The sequence below is a fragment of the Cricetulus griseus genome, chromosome 8, assembly GCF_003668045.3.
Source record: "Cricetulus griseus strain 17A/GY chromosome 8, alternate assembly CriGri-PICRH-1.0, whole genome shotgun sequence".
Lineage (NCBI taxonomy): Eukaryota > Metazoa > Chordata > Mammalia > Rodentia > Cricetidae > Cricetulus > Cricetulus griseus.
The window spans coordinates 68,742,142-68,758,051 of NC_048601.1; the positions used below are offsets into that span (position 1 = coordinate 68,742,142).

The following is a 15,910-nucleotide window of genomic DNA, read 5'->3' on the forward strand; positions in this document are numbered from 1 at the left end:
AAAAATGATCAATTCTGAAAACATACTGCTTTAGTCTTAATACATCTAATGGGAGAGAATGGGAACTCCAACAGGAAGAGAATGAATCAATGCCTGAAGATGTTCAGGACTCAAGCTTTTCAATGGACCATGGTGATATTTACATGGACTAACTATATTTGAAAAGAATGATAATTTTATTGTACAAAGCAAGAATACAAAATATACAATATACCAGTAATTGCAACTTTTTAAAATTAGACTTGGGAGAAATTATTTTACATTTTTAAAGTTGCTCAAAGGAACATGTAATTTTTCAAAAATTCTTTAAAGAATACACAGGCTAAACAGAAAAAAAATAGGACTAATAAAAATCCTCATGAATATTTTCATCTTATAAAAATATTTTGAGAGGTGGCCACATTGGACCATGTTTGTAAATGCCAGGACTTGAGAGGTTAAGGAAGGATGACCTCAAAGTCCAGCTCAGCTTAGACTTTGTATATAGACTTTGTATATATATTCCCAGCTAGTTTGGGTTATGGAATAAGACCTTGAATCAAATATATATTGATCATCTATTATATATCAGACACAGTGCATGACTGAAAAAATAGCAAGCAAGACATCATGATTAGCAAGTATACTAAATTCCAACATTATGAAACAGGTGTGAATCCTTTTTCTATGGAGAATGAAACCAACAAATGATTGATTTGAGAATGCTGTCTCAATTTTCAAAGCTAAGAAATGAACAAAGATATGTGTTCTCCTCCCTCAGAAACTGCATTCATGAAAACTAGTGTACTGACTAGTTTTGCATCAACCTGACACAAGCTAGAATCATCAAAGGAGGGAGCCTCAACTGAGAAAATGCCTCTATAAGATTGGGATGTAGGAAAGCCTGTAGTGAATTTTCTTAATGATTGATGGAGGAGTGCCCAGCCCATTGTACCACCCCTGGGCTGGTGGTCCTGGGTTCTATAAGAAAGCAGGCTGAGCAAATCATGAAGAACAAGCCAGTAAGCAGCACTCCCCCATGGCCTCTGCATCAGCTTCTTTTTCCAGGTTCCTGCCCTGTTTGAGTTCCTGTCCTCACTTCCTCTGATGATGAACAGTGAGTGATATGGAACTGCAAGATGCATAAACAAACAAACAAACAAACAAAACACATTTCTTCCCAAGTTGTTGTGCTCATGGTGTTTCACAACAGCAATAGTAGCCCTAAGACAACAAGAGTTTGGGCAGAACCACTTGTCTTTATCTTTGTGTTCTACAAAGACAAGCCTATGTCTGCCCTTCAACATTCTAAATACAGTACCCTGATCACAAGAAGTACTTCAGTACCCTGACTTAGTAAGAAAAAGCATCTGGTCCAGGTCCTACAGTAACCACTCACAGTCTGGTAGGTAAATGTTTGATGGCAACACATATCTGCATCAAGTAGGTTATGAATTTTTCCAGCCAGTAATCATTCGCCCTGCTTTTTAAACTCAATGCTTGAGCTCAATGGGCAGATTTGACAGGAGAAATTATCCTCAGCTCAGTTGGTAGAGTTTGCCTATCAAGCATGAAGTCGTGAGTAATTTGGTACACACCTATAATGCCACTGGAAGGTGGAAGTAGGAGGATCCAGAGCTCATGGTCATTTTTGGCTACATAGTGAGTAAGTTTTTAGGCCAGCCTGGGTTACATAGGCCCTGCTCCACTCCCCCCCCCAAAAAAAAATAGAATAAAGAAAAAGATGGTTGAGTTTCCCCATCTGCTCCCCATATCTTACTAACACATCACATATCCCCTTGGAGTCAGTCAGTTCTCAGTAGAGGGTCCTGTACTGTGCTCAGTTCTATGACAGACACTGAAACAGCGTGTAACTAATACCTCCTTCCCTCAGGATGCAGAGTGGGCAATATGTTCACATTGCCAAATACAAATTGACTGTGAGAGCAGAGAAATGTGTCTATAGAACATCATGCCCACTTCTTCCATCCTGTTCCTTCCTCTCATATTTTTCCTTCCTTTCTTGCCAAAAGTGAGCAATTCTAAATGTCTCCAAAAGACACCACAAAGATGAGTCTTAGCAATTTTGCTGATTTGAATGGGAAATGCCCCTCATTTTTGAACAATTGACCCCCCACCCCATTTGGTGATGTTGTTTGGGAACCTTTCAGAAGTGGACACATGCTGGAGGAAAACATCACTGGGGGTGGGCTTTGAAAATGAACAGCTTGGCCCTACTTCCTGTTCTCTTCTTTTGCTTCCTGTGTAGAAGTGAAATGTGATCAGCTAGCTTCTTGTTCCTCTTGCCGTCTCTTCCCTGCCTATGTCATGTCTACCCTTCTGTGTAGGACTGTGTATCTCAGGGACTCTAAACCCCATGGTCCCCTAACTTGCTTTCGATCTTTTGGTCATGGTATTTTATCAGAGATGCAGAAAGAAATACAGTGTTATCCATAGTGTAGAATGAATAACACAGAGTAAGTACATACAAACCATGATGCTGGCACATACCCACTAACTGGCCTGTTGATTTGCCATGACTTGAGCACCCACCAGGAAAGCACACAACTTCTGATTTGCAATCATCCTGCCCATTATTAATACTCCTCTCTCCCAATGGCCTCAATCCCATTCAATTGGGATGAAATAGCTCTGGAGACTTATTTAATACTCTGTGCCTCCAACTTTCTTGATATATCTACCCAGATGCACCCCACCTCTAAGTGTTTTCCATCTATTTGAGGAGACTAGAAAAAATGCCCAGAAGGGAATCTGATACTGTAGATGAATGGTAACTGCTGAATGAACAGCACCACCAGGAATGCCTTAAGAGTTCCTGTATGGTGAGACCAACAGCAGATGTGGTGATCTGAAAATGCTTCCTTGTAGATAAGCTGTGGAGACCAGGGAGGTACTCTTGAGGTAACACCATTTCCTCTCTCTGAATTCATCATTTTTTTCATGACAGCCTGCCTTCTGGTCTCTGCCATGCCCTAGACTCTCAAGCCTTGATAACCTCCTTATTCTCCATTTAATCCTGCATCTCCTTTATGGGGACAGTGCTGAAAAAAAACCATGAGTGTGAAATAAACCTTCACGGCTTGTAGTATTTGAGCTGGGGAGATCTTGGAGACAAGTCATTTTCTGACTGACATCCAGAAGGCCTAAGGGGCTTGCCTAGGACCCCAGGAGCTTCAGGATGTGGAGTTACATACAATAGACTGAAATCTCTGCTGACCTGGTTCTGCTGTAGTCATATTTCCAATGCCTTTTGCTGCTCCCCATTTAGTCTCAAACCAAACACAGGTTCCATTTTCTGTCCAGGAGTCATCTTTGTACCATCATGAAACTAAATTCACTTCTCTGGCTTTTGGCTTCTACAGTGAGCCAAGTCGTTTTTATCACTAACTGGTAGCCAAAGCTATTTTAGAGAAGAAAATCAGGTCCAGCAGGCATGTTCCCTACCTCATTGCTCTGCAGGCTGCTTTGCAGAGAGAGAGAAAAAAGTCCAAATGAAACAAAAGCCAAAAAGGACCAAACTATTACATAATTGACATAACCGAGTTATCGAGGATAAAGAGGGCTCCAGTAGGGGACAGTGGTCATTGTGAAGAGTGAAATGGACAAGCTAAGAAATGGAACCTTTTGGGAACAAAAAGGTGAGCGATGTGACTATTTACTCAGTATTATAGACTCTGTAAGACAAATACTCATTTTTCTGGAGTGTCATTTATTTTAACCCCTAGACAGTAAAAATTATTCTACCTAATTAGAACTGCCAGTTTAATGTTCATGGACCAAAGGAGTGTTTTAATCACAGACGAGTTCAGGAAAGGAAGTAAAATCTATCCACTGCAGAAAAAGAATTAGCCTGCCATGTATGAGGGAGCACCTTTGCTGATAACTTAGGACATTGAGCTGCTCACAACCAAATGATGCCAAGTTATTTGCCTCTGGTGTGATGACCATTTAGAATATGGTGGTGTGAGGCTGCGATTTACTTGTCTCACATCCCAAGTTTCTTTCTTTTTCAGGAGATTGATGGGTTTGAGGACAGCATCTCACAGCAGTCAGAATCTTTATCCTCCTCAGAGTATAACTCTGATCTTCATCAGAGGAGAAGGGTTGGACATCTGGACATTATACACACAACCAGGCAAGATGTGAAAAAAATAAAAGCCTAAAGGGGCATGCTGATATTGTCATTAAGTCAGAAAGAAAATCTCTCACCCTGAAGCCTTCTATATTATTGTATTGACCAAAATTATGTCATATAATACCATTAAGGGTTCCCATAACAACAACTTTTGGGGTATTTTATCGAAGCATATGTTGAATCTGTTCAGTGTTTATTAGTAAAGGCAAAAGAATGGAATTGAGCTAAGTGTCTCTATCAGTGTCTACAACAGTTAAGGAGGCTTACCCAACTACCCCTTATCTAGTATAGAATCTTGGATGTTCCCCATCTCAAAAATGATACATGGACATTCTCACATGTTAAATGAGGTCTTACTGTAAAGATGAGGAGCAGGCAAATGTCATCTCTACCACCGGATGCTCTCACTGAATACTAAACAACAAAGCTTTGATGAGTTAGAGCAGAAAACTGCACACACAGTGTACAGTGGGATCACAGCAACAGGTATAGCGGCAAGGTGTGCAACCCAGAGACTTTTAACAGAAACCATGTTAAAATCTCTGTCTCCCTTCCAGCCTAGTGAGTGATCTTTGACAAGCACCATTACAGGTAACTGCATCCCATGAAGCTGAAATCCTCTTGCCAGTCACAAAGGCCACCTAGAACCCACAAACCACCAAGCACAGAACCTAGTTCCACAAAGCAGATCTTGAATCTCTCACTTCTGAAAATAGTGTTACTTCCTAGAAAAGATCTTGGACACTCTCTGCTGGGAATGTATTTCACTATGGTTGTAACTATGTTCAAGACATGTCCAAATATTTGAATTAAATAAATGCTATCCTCCTTAAGACTTCTCTGGTAAACTTCTCCAAGTATTCATTTACTCGCTTACTTTCAACGTCTGTATAATGCTGGTGCTTCCATTTGGCTTGATTTCTCTGCACTCTTGAAACTCTGTCCCAAAGGGCAGGAGAGACACTTTATAGTTAAAAGCACTGGCTGCTCTTAAAGAAGACCAGGGTTAGGTTCACAGCACATACATGACAGCTCACAACTGTCTATAACTTCAGTTCTGGGGAATGTAATGCCCTCTTCTGACCTTTGTGGATATCAGACACACATGAAGGCAAAACACTCACCCACATAAAATAAACAAAATTAAAATTCTACACTAAGAAATACAAGACAACTCTGTAGACACAAACTATTTGCAACAGTGAACAAGGCTGTTACAGGACTTGACACAAAAAGACACAGATCTTCCCTCTAAGGGACTAAAAGAAAGTTAATTTTAGAACCAAATATAACTGACAATGGACTGAGAACATAGATTCATATTACACAAATACCATGCTCCACTATGGTAACAGCTTCATGAAGTAATATTTTTTGAAATAGGAACAGAACAATGAAAACCACAAATAAAAACCCCTATTTACCCAGGATGCACCACTCTCTTTAGTATTAGGGCAACTCCTGAGAACTAGCACAGAGAGACATTATATTTTAAATGAGCCTCTATTACCTTAAAGCTGTTTCCCCAGTTAATCACATTTAGCAACTGTATTAATTTACACTAAGAAATTATTGGCATCCTGCTTCTTCAGGTCACTAAATAATGTCATGTTTTCAAAGCATGATGTCATTAGAGTTGACAAAGCACCCTGGACCAGGTTAGCTCATTCCCTTGGCAGCAGCTCAGTACAGAACTGGATGGAGCAATTACTGTTTTCTAAGAATAAGGTGGCCTGTGCTAATGTGGCACATATGTAGAGAGATGGTTCTGGAGTATGTCATCTACTCACTCAGAATTCTTTCTGCTATGGCATGACAAAAAAGGAGCTTCAATTAGGAGCATGAGTTCTTTGGTTGGGTAGTACAGCCCTTTCAAAACTTAATGGTAATTTATGCACCCAGACATACAATAATAGCCCATTATGTCATAGGCTATGCTGGAAAGAGTCTAACCTGAGTGTTTTCAGGATCAACATTTGACAAAGCAGGACTATTGGACTTTTATTTGCCAAAGGGTCACATAAATCCATTAAGATAGAAAACCATAGTAGTTTGAAATTAGAAATGCAAATTAAAGCTTCTTGCAGACCCTATCTGGCCCCAGTCAGAACGGCTGTTATCAAGAGAACAAATTGCAGTTGAATGTTAGTGGGGGAGAGTGTTTGCTGGTAGGATGTAGGGAAAGATGAACCTCCATTTACTGCTATAAACTGGTACAGCCTCACTGGAAATCAGGATAGAGGTTCCTCATGAACCTGAGACAAAACTACTATACAGCCAACTCTACTACTAGGGTATGAACCATAAGGACTGTAATTAACATTCCCCAGAGACTCTTGCACATTGAGATATGTTTATTCCTACACTATGCACAATGGCCCAGATATGGACCAACCTAGGTGTACACTAGCTGATGAAAGGATAAAGAAAATGTGCCCTAACACCAAATTCCATGCAGCCACAGAAATAAAATGTGGGTTGTTTTTCTGAGATTGTGTGACCTCCATTTAAACTATGCATGTTAAGTCCGTTATCTTCCACTCTCAGAAAGGAAGAAAGGAAAAGAAAAGAAAGAAGGAAAGACTTGTTCTCTCTTATATGTGCAATATGGCCAGTAATATATAAGCATGCCATGTATGTATGTATGCAAACAAACATACATGTAGATACATATTACATGAAGATAAGAGGACTAGATAGACTAAATATCAAGAAATGAGAAAAGATGAAGCCAGGTAATATACAAGTTATGAAAGAAGATACAAAGCTAATTGTTTTTCCAGTTCTAACTCTGCAATACATTTTTTTAAATATTTGATGTTGAACACAAGTATGTAGAATATATTTAATATTGAAAGTGTAAAAATTAAGGTGAGTTGTTGTCACATTCCTTTTATACCAGCACTTTCGAGACAGAGGGAGGTGGGTTTCTGGGTTTGCAGATAGCCTGGTCTACATCAGAAGTTTCAGAACAGCCTAAAGTAGACAGGACAGGGATACACAGAGAAACCCTGTATCAAAATAATAAATAAATAAATAAATAAATAAATAAATAAATAAATTGTAAAATTTTATGTAAAATTCCACAGCTTTCATTCCAAATGCCTATTCTAATTGTATAGAAGTTCATTGAGGTATATAGATGTTTGGCCTGGTTAGTTTTGGTATATGATTTTGTTATTTATTTGAAAGTTTTTGTATAATAGAGTTCATAAAATTAAAAAACAAAGGAAAGAGAAACTGAATCATGAAACTTTCAGGAAAATGAATATAACTCAAAATCATTATGTTAAGTGTTATAAGCCAGCTTCACAAAAACAAAAATTGCATGTTTTCTCTCATGTATCAAACCTAGAGTTAATATATCTGTACATATATATAAACATATACACATGTATAAATTTAAACATGCACATATACATAAAATACATGTTTACATGTATGTGTGTGTGTGCATTTATGTTTTTATGTATGTGTTGTGCAAGCAATTAGTAAGGGCATGGGTAAGGGAGGACAAGATCATAAGGGAGACAGGAAATAGGGAGTTTAAGGGAATATGTGCAGGTGGGGCAAGAAAGGAATCCAGCTAGAAAGGGAAATGGGCAGAACGAAAGGCAGTGGGGAAAACAAATAAATGAGAGCCAAATGTAACAAACAACACATATGTACTAAGATACCACAGTTTAATGCATTCCTTTGTATGCTAAACTAAAGCATAAATGGAAGGGAGGGAAGGGAGGGAGGAGGGAGGGAGGGAGGGAGGGAGGGAGGGAGGGAGGGAGGGAGGGAGGGAGGGAGGGAGGGAGAATTCTGGAGGTAGAAGGCAAAAGTCTATGAGTTTAAGATTATACATAGCTCTAAGAGTTTCAGGTCAGCCAGGACTACAGTGAGACCCAGTCTCAAACAAATGAAACAGTCACCTCTAAATCTGATACAGTATCAGTGTGGGAAATTGAAACAAAGGAACCTACACAGTGAGGAAAAAGTTAAAATGTTTCCTATTGCTTGGTATTCCTTGCAGTAACTTCCCTGATAGATCTGTTTGATAGTAAATTCTCATATAAGCAAGTTGATAGATGAATGACAGAGTTCTCCTGAAATCTATAGTAATTGTTGACTATTATTTCAATAAGTAGCATGGTTGTGAAGCTAGGAGGTGAATGGCTCCTTGGATAAAGGCGCTGGCTCCCAAGTCTGATGATATGAATTCAATCTCAATTACCTAGGTGATGGATGGAAGGAACACACTCCCAGAAGTTATCTTTTGACTTCCACATATGCACCTTGGCATGCGAGCATGACACACACACACACACACACACACACACACACACACACACACACACAATCTAGAATATGAATTTAAATCTATTTTTTGTTAAAAAAAAAAGAAACAGTGGCATAGTTCCATAATGTGTCAAATAATGAATTCTACCCAGAGCCATTATTCCGGGAAAATGATAAAGAAGGGATCTTTTGAGTACCAAGCAGCTATTTCATTCCAGCTGTGGGAGGATAAATAAGTAAAATAAAAAGAGTCTGTGGAAGACTCCAGGGAGTGAATACTCACTGCTCTAGGGGTAGCCTTAAAGAAAATTCCAGTGCGTAGTGCCCAGGAACTACCAAACATCACCCTCGGTATGAACAGTGGATGTTTGCCCAGCCTTCCAATTCACTTTTCGATGTGAATCCCAGAGACTTCTGACTAATACCTTTTTTTTTTCTTGTTTTTTTTTTTGAGAAAGGGTTTCTCTGTGTAGCTTTCCTTGCACTCGCTCTGGAAACCAGGCTGGCCTCAAACTCACAGAGATCTGCCTCTGCCTCCCAAGTGCTGGGATTAAAGGCGAGCACCACCAATGCCTCGCTTACCTTTTTATTTACATGTATGTGTTTGTGTGAATGGGTGTTACATGAGTGTAGGTGCCTTCATGTACGAGGAGGTATTGGATCTCTTGGAACTGGAATTATAGGAGGTTATGAGCTGCCCAGCATGGACACTGGCAACCAGACATGGGTACTGGTGAAGAGACCAACCCCCCATTTCAGCAGCCATAACAGCCGAACACGTGCTTGTCTGACCTTGCCTTAGTCACTAGGAGGTCAGATGTCTGCCTCATGATAAGGAACCAATCAGAAGTTAGCTGGTGGCACTATGCTTTATGACCCTGGGTGTGCTTTACGGACAAGCACACAGCAATGACGCACAGAGCATAGTAACCACCCTGGGAGGACCTATGGGCTATAACAACCAGTTGACCAATCAACACAGGGCAAGCCCTCCAAGCCTGGAGGCACACCAATCGTGAGCCTGTGCGTACCCCTAGACACTCCCCTTACGCTGCCCTACAATATCTCTCGGCAGCCACTAGGAGCGGTCTTTTGTAGCCAACTGCCTTGGTGGGTGGACAAAAGACCCAAGCTAACATGGGGTTAGCTCGTTAAATTACAATAAAGCCTCATGCAGTTTGCAGCAAGCTCTCTAATCTGCCTGGTGATTGGGGTGACTGCGGTCGTGGCCTGGGACCCTGGATACCTGAGTTTTCCGGGGGTCTAACACTGGGAACCAAACCAGGTCCTCTGCAAGGTGGTTGGAAGTCACCTGATGTGGATGCTGGGAATGGAACTTGTGTTCTCTGGAAGATCAGGAAGCATTCTTAACCACCGAGCAAGCCCTGGTTGATCCATTTTTAACATTTGTTACATTTTACTAGCTTTGGGCACAGAAAATGTCTCAAAGACCTCAGCTCTTTCAGTAGGTTCAAGGCGTTGACTCAACCAGCAGCAGCATTCGATCAGTTTCTGATTATTGTTATTATTGGCATGTTTTTGTTTTTGGTTTGGCTTTTCAAGCCAGGGTTTCTTTGTGTAACACACCTGGCTGTCCTGGAACTTGCTTTGTAGATCAGGCTGTCTTCAAATTCAGAGGCCTTTGCCTCCCAAGTGCTGGGATTAAAGGACTGCCCCACCACTGCCCTACTTGGCATCTATTTCTCTGATGGTCAATGTGTTTATTTTTTTTAGCTAGCTTATATCAGATGGCCAAACACTAGGGACCTTTGTTTGCAAATTTTTCTTTGGCAACTGCACACATTAGGCATGGGACAGGGTTTTAGTCTAGGAAGGCAAAGATGAAAGAATAAAAATACATCGGCTTGACAGCAGACACTGCCCACTCCCCACCCCCCCAGCTCCCAGTCCCCATCCCGAGGAGGCCTGAGAGTTGAGTGGAGACCGAGGCCCAGGGTCAGTCTTGTGCAAATGATGAGAGTTAGCATATGAAAGGACCGGGCAACACTGAGCACTCTACACACCTGGCCCTTCTAACTTCCAGGCCAACTAAATCCCACCCCTGAGGCAGAGGTACTCCAGAGTGTATGAAGATAACCTGGGGTTAATTTTAATATTAGTATGCTCATGTCTGGGTGGAGGTTGAAGATGCTAATGAAACATGTGATACTCGAAGTTGTATGTAGCGCTACATAAAACAGAGCATGCAGTAGAAAGTCTGTGCTGTATGTAAATGACTCAGGACGCTGTAAGTCTTTACAGAAGGGCTGTTGGAGCTGCTCTGGGCTTCATCCACTTCTGTTTGCTTTTATGTAAATGCCTTGTTTGCTACTAATATCTACTGGTCTTTATTCAACTCCTCTTGGGGCACAAAAACCTAGGAAGCCCCCAGAAATGGCCAACCCACAGGTCTCCCCACAAATGCAGCAAAAGTCAGGAGTTTTCAAGTTCCCTCTGTCATTAAAAACTGTCAAGCTAATGCTCCGGAGCATTAATTAAGCCATCAATTAAGAAAGTGCCCAATGCATGCAAAGTACTCCTCTAAGTCGAGAAAAGAGAATCAGAAAAAAGAGAAAATCAGAGCCAGGTGTTGGTGGCACACGCCTTTAATCCCAGCACTTGGGAGGCAGAGGCAGGCGGATCTCTGTGAGTTCAAGGCCAGCTTGGTCTCCAGAGCGAGTGCCAGGATAGGCTCCAAAGCTACACAGAGAAACCCTGTCTTGAAACACCAAAGAGAGAGAGAGAGAGAGAGAGAGAGAGAGAGAGAGAGAGAGACAGACAGAGACAGAGACAGAGACAGAGACAGAGACAGAGACAGAGAGACAGAATCAGCCGGGACAGGTAGATGAGAGGACTGCATTTGGGCCAGAGCAGCACACCTGGTTTGAAGTAGGACATAGGACAAGCAGGGACTTTAGTTTTGCTTTTCTAAGTAACATGGCAATTCTCAAATGGGAAGGAACACCCCTCTGCTTAACCTCCATTCGAGTTAAAGCAAATTAGATTTCATGCCAAATCGCCCAGGCAGTTAGCGAGCAGCACAATTTCAATCTGTAGGATTTAAACTGATTGTTCTAAAAATATAATTCACCAGCCGGGCAGCACTGAAGTCAAACCTATTCCTGTTTAATCATTTCTTCTGACAAGTTATTTTCCCAGGAATGTGGCCACTGCAAAGATGTAGGTTGACTCATCTCCTTGACTCATCAGATAGACGTGAGGGGTGTTAGTTTAAACACAGCATGGGATAATAAACTAGCCCCTCATAAAGTCCTTGCCCTGTTTAGACTTTTTTTGGCCTGACTGCTTTCTGATTCAAACAGCCAATGTTACCTTTGTGGGAAAGAAGGAGGTAATTAAGGGGCCCCATTTTGATCAGAGTTATTTTTCTTTAACCTGAGTACCATGTGCCACAGAAGGCATCAACTGCCTTTTATTATTTTACTATGTTCTCAACAAATATATATAAATAACTACTGGAGTTATTTATAAAAAAAAAATGATAGAATTCATCTCTTTTCTTCAAATGAGGCTTCACCCCCTAATTGTGCCTTGTTAAAACTTTTTTGCAAAGTTTGCCACAGGTGAGTTTTGACTAACTTATATCTCTTGCTTTGAAATGAAAAGTGTCATGTACCAACACCTAAAAGACCTTTGCCATACATACTTGGGGCCAATGTGAACTGTATCAGAAGACTTAAAATCCTGGACTCATGAACACTGTCTTTGAACTGTGATTGCTGAAATACTAGACATAGATAGGATAGTTACCATTTAGTCATGAAGGTGAGTGTTCAAATTAGACCAGCAGAACTTTCCTAATTTACCTGATAAAATTTCCACTAAGATTTTATGGTAGAAAAAAATTTAAATGATTTTTAGTCTTACCTGCAGAGTTTCAATAGAGAAATGTAACCTTTTTTTTTATGGTTTTAAACACAGTGAGAATATTTTGGAGGCCACATTTTAAAAGATTTTTAATTGTTGTTTGTACATATATATGTATGTGTATATGTGCGTGTGTGCGCAGTTGTTCATGGAGGCCAGAAGAGTGTAACATGAATCCATGAGGAGACTTTGTTAAAAGCTTCTCAAGAGCTGGGTGGTGGTGGTGCACACCTTTAATCCCAGTACGTGGGAAGCAGAGGCAGGAAGATCTCTGTGAGTTCGAAACCAGCCTGGTCTACAAGAGCTACTTCCAGGACGGCCTCCAAAGCCACAGAGAAACCGTGTCACAAAAAAACAAAACAGGCAAACAAACAACAACAAAAAAGTTCTCAAGAATTAATTTAGGTGTAAAATAGGGTAAACACTCACTGATACAGAACTGGATAGATGCCACCACTGATGCAGGTGCCCGAGTCCAGTTGTTCTGTCCAGGGGTGAAGAGAACCAACAGTGAGCTGCCAGCTCTACTCCAGCCACGCTAGAGAGAGTGCACTGGAGCAAGAGAGCAAGAGACTCTCTCCCTTAGTTTACAAGTTGTCACATAGGTAGACATAAGCTTGCTGCCCCAAAAGTCATTGGGTAAATGGATAGAAATCTCACAATGGAAGAGGGTATCAGATCCCATTGATATAGAGTAACAGTCATGGGTCTGAACTCCAGTCAGCACTCTGGAAGAGTAAATGTTCTAAATGATGAGCCATCTCTCCAGCCCTTTCGAGACACCTAGAGTTGGCTTTGGTTTTTGTTTTTTATTTACCAGTTTTCCAATGGTTCTGGGACTAAACCCAGGACCTTGCACACAGTCTACCAAAATCCACTGGCACCACATTATATGTTAATTCTTCCTTCCTGTCCTCCCTCTCTCCCTCCCTCCTTGTCTCCGTCCCTCCCTCCCCCCTTCCTTCCTTTTGATACAGAGCCACAATATAGCCTTGGATGGCCTGAGATTGTTGTATAGACCAGGGGTGGCCTCACACTAAGAAGATCCAACTGCCTCTGCCTCCTGGTTGTTTGGATTAAAGGCCTGTGCCACCACATCCAGCTTCTTGTGGCAATTCTTGTTGCAACTACCTGACACTTAGTCTTCAACACAGACATGCTGGTGTATCTCCATAAATATTTTGTTATAACCATAAGAAACCCAAGTGAACTACAAGGGAGCAACTGTCTAAATGATGGTATCCTTTTTTAGAAACCATCTCAGTTTTAGGATAATGAATAAGCACTACATCATAATATGCCTTAGCATTTCATTTGAAAATTTATGCGTGTGCCCTTGGTTGCCAATGACTGAGTGGCCATACTGGTATTTAGTGGGAAGGTCCCAGTTTTCCAGAATTTCTGCAAAATCCAAGTAGTCTCTCAAATTGAAAATGCCAAAGCATAGCCTACACTCCCAGAACATTTACACTATGAACACAACCCTCTTGCTTGGCTATGATATTTATAGCTGAATAATGCTTGTATAGAATTAAAGATCCATTCATATTCTTTTGTACTTTAAATAACTTAGAATTCATTGTTGTATTGTTGTTGTTAAGCATTTTAGAAATATCTTTCAAAAGTATGGGCTGTAAAAACATAAAAATAAATCTGAATTATCATCTGAACTAGTCATCATAATTCTCAATGGATATAATCAAAAGAAAACTTCATAAGCAAATGGATTAACAGAAGAGAGTGATAATTCCAAAGGGAAAAGTAGAAGAAAAAGCAGTAAGAGGAGGGACCAAGACCAAGGGACTCAAACAGGAAGGGGCTGGGGCTTGGGATGCAGCTCAGCTGGCACAATGCTAGCCTGGCATGTTAGTGTTTGCTCTCTAGCACCAAACAAACTGGGCATGGTGCTATAGTCCCCATCCATTGTGAGGCGAAATCAGGAGAATTCAGATCTTCAAATTCATCCTGACTATATAGTGACCAGTATGGGAACAGGTGACCCTGTTTAGAACAGACTACTGAAAATCAAGCAGGAGGCAATGGAAGCCAAAGATAAAGGAAGGAAAAACCTGGGAAGGAGAAGGAACTAGGAAGGGGGAAAATCTCTGCTTCTGTAGATTTGTTGGTAACCATAGAGATTGTGAAGAGAGAGAGAAAAAAAAAGGTCACTAAAACAAGGACAAGAACTCAACCACTAAATGTCCTGTTTTCCCTTCTTAGGCTTTCAGTATAAAGTGTAGACTTCCATAGAATAACTGAAGTTGCCCAAGCTCAACAATGCACAACCCAAAAACCAATGTAGCTGCCTCTGTGCTATCTCAGTGACACAATGGACTGTGGAGATTCAAGAAACCAGCAAAAGAAAAATGGTTTCAAGACAAGGTCCCTTTCAGATAGTCACAAATCCAATTTTCAAACCAAGAATTCAACAGCATGAGAAAACAACTAGATAAAAGATTATTAGTTTGAAAACAAAAACAAAACAAAACAATCCAAGTCTTATTTTAGGCAGAGAAAACAGGCAGGGCCCACAGATGGCATGTTCTGCCCACCAGAATTTAACGAAGACTCTGTTTCCCAATTGGTTCAAATGCTGTCTACATTTGGCTAGGAAGTGGACACTGCACACGCCAGCAAGGCAATCCATTGTTCTGTACATCATACGATCTGTGGCGGTGTGAAGTCTGAAAGAGCCTTGGAGTGTTTCTCCTTTCCTCCTTCCGATCTCAGCCTTCTCCTCTTCCTTGCCTCCATTTGACCAGGGCAGCAGCTTTTCAGGAACTGCCAGCCTCCTGCAAATCTAAAGGACTCTACTCAGCATACTTCACAAACATCTCAAAGGTTGTCAGTCCTTTTAACTTCTTTGTTTGCTTGTTATTATTTTAAAGCACAACTTCAGGGCATCATGCTGTCTTTACTCAGTGAAGGTTATGGGAATGGCTTTCGTGGAAGTTGGATAAGCTGAGTTGTTTCTTTGTGTCCAATGTACAAGACATAAATGACGTAATTAATAATTGCTTATTTTATTTGTTTGTTTATTTATTTATTTATTTTGGCTATTTGAGACAGGGTTTCTCTGTGTAGCCTTGGCTGTCCTGGAACTAGCTCTGTAGATCAGGCTGGACTCACACTCAGAGATCCACCTGGCTCTGCCTCCCAAGTGCTGGGACTTCGTTTCTTTAGAGACAGGGACTCACTAGGTTGCTCTAGCTATCCTGGAACTCCCTATGTAGATCAGGCTGGCCTAAAACTTACAGAGATAATTTGGTTCTGCCCTGTGTGCTGGATTTAATGACATGTGCCACTCACACCTAGCTTCTAATTGCTTATTTTAGAGTTGCTGTTAATAACACACTGGGGTTTTTCACTGTGACATGGGAAAGCACAAGCTTTAAGAATCAAATAATGCCCATTTAAGCCACTAAATTGAACTGTGGCCTTTCCAGTGGCCAACCTTTGAAATTTCAGCTTTTGTATTTAGTAGAGCAGTAACAACATCTACGAAGAGCAGGTAGTAGCCTTAAGTGACAGTCTTTATTTAGTCCATATCTTTCCCTCTAAATGCATAATAGAGGGAGTAGGGAGATTGCTCAGTCAGTG

At 40.9% G+C, this 15,910-nt stretch overlaps 1 protein-coding gene across 5 annotated transcripts in view; it reads right to left on the reverse strand.

The window, feature by feature from the left end:
- The window catches only part of Ctnna2 (catenin alpha 2), a 1,115,196-nt gene that overhangs the window by 305,811 nt on the left and 793,475 nt on the right, over positions 1-15,910 (reverse strand). The window lies entirely within an intron of this gene.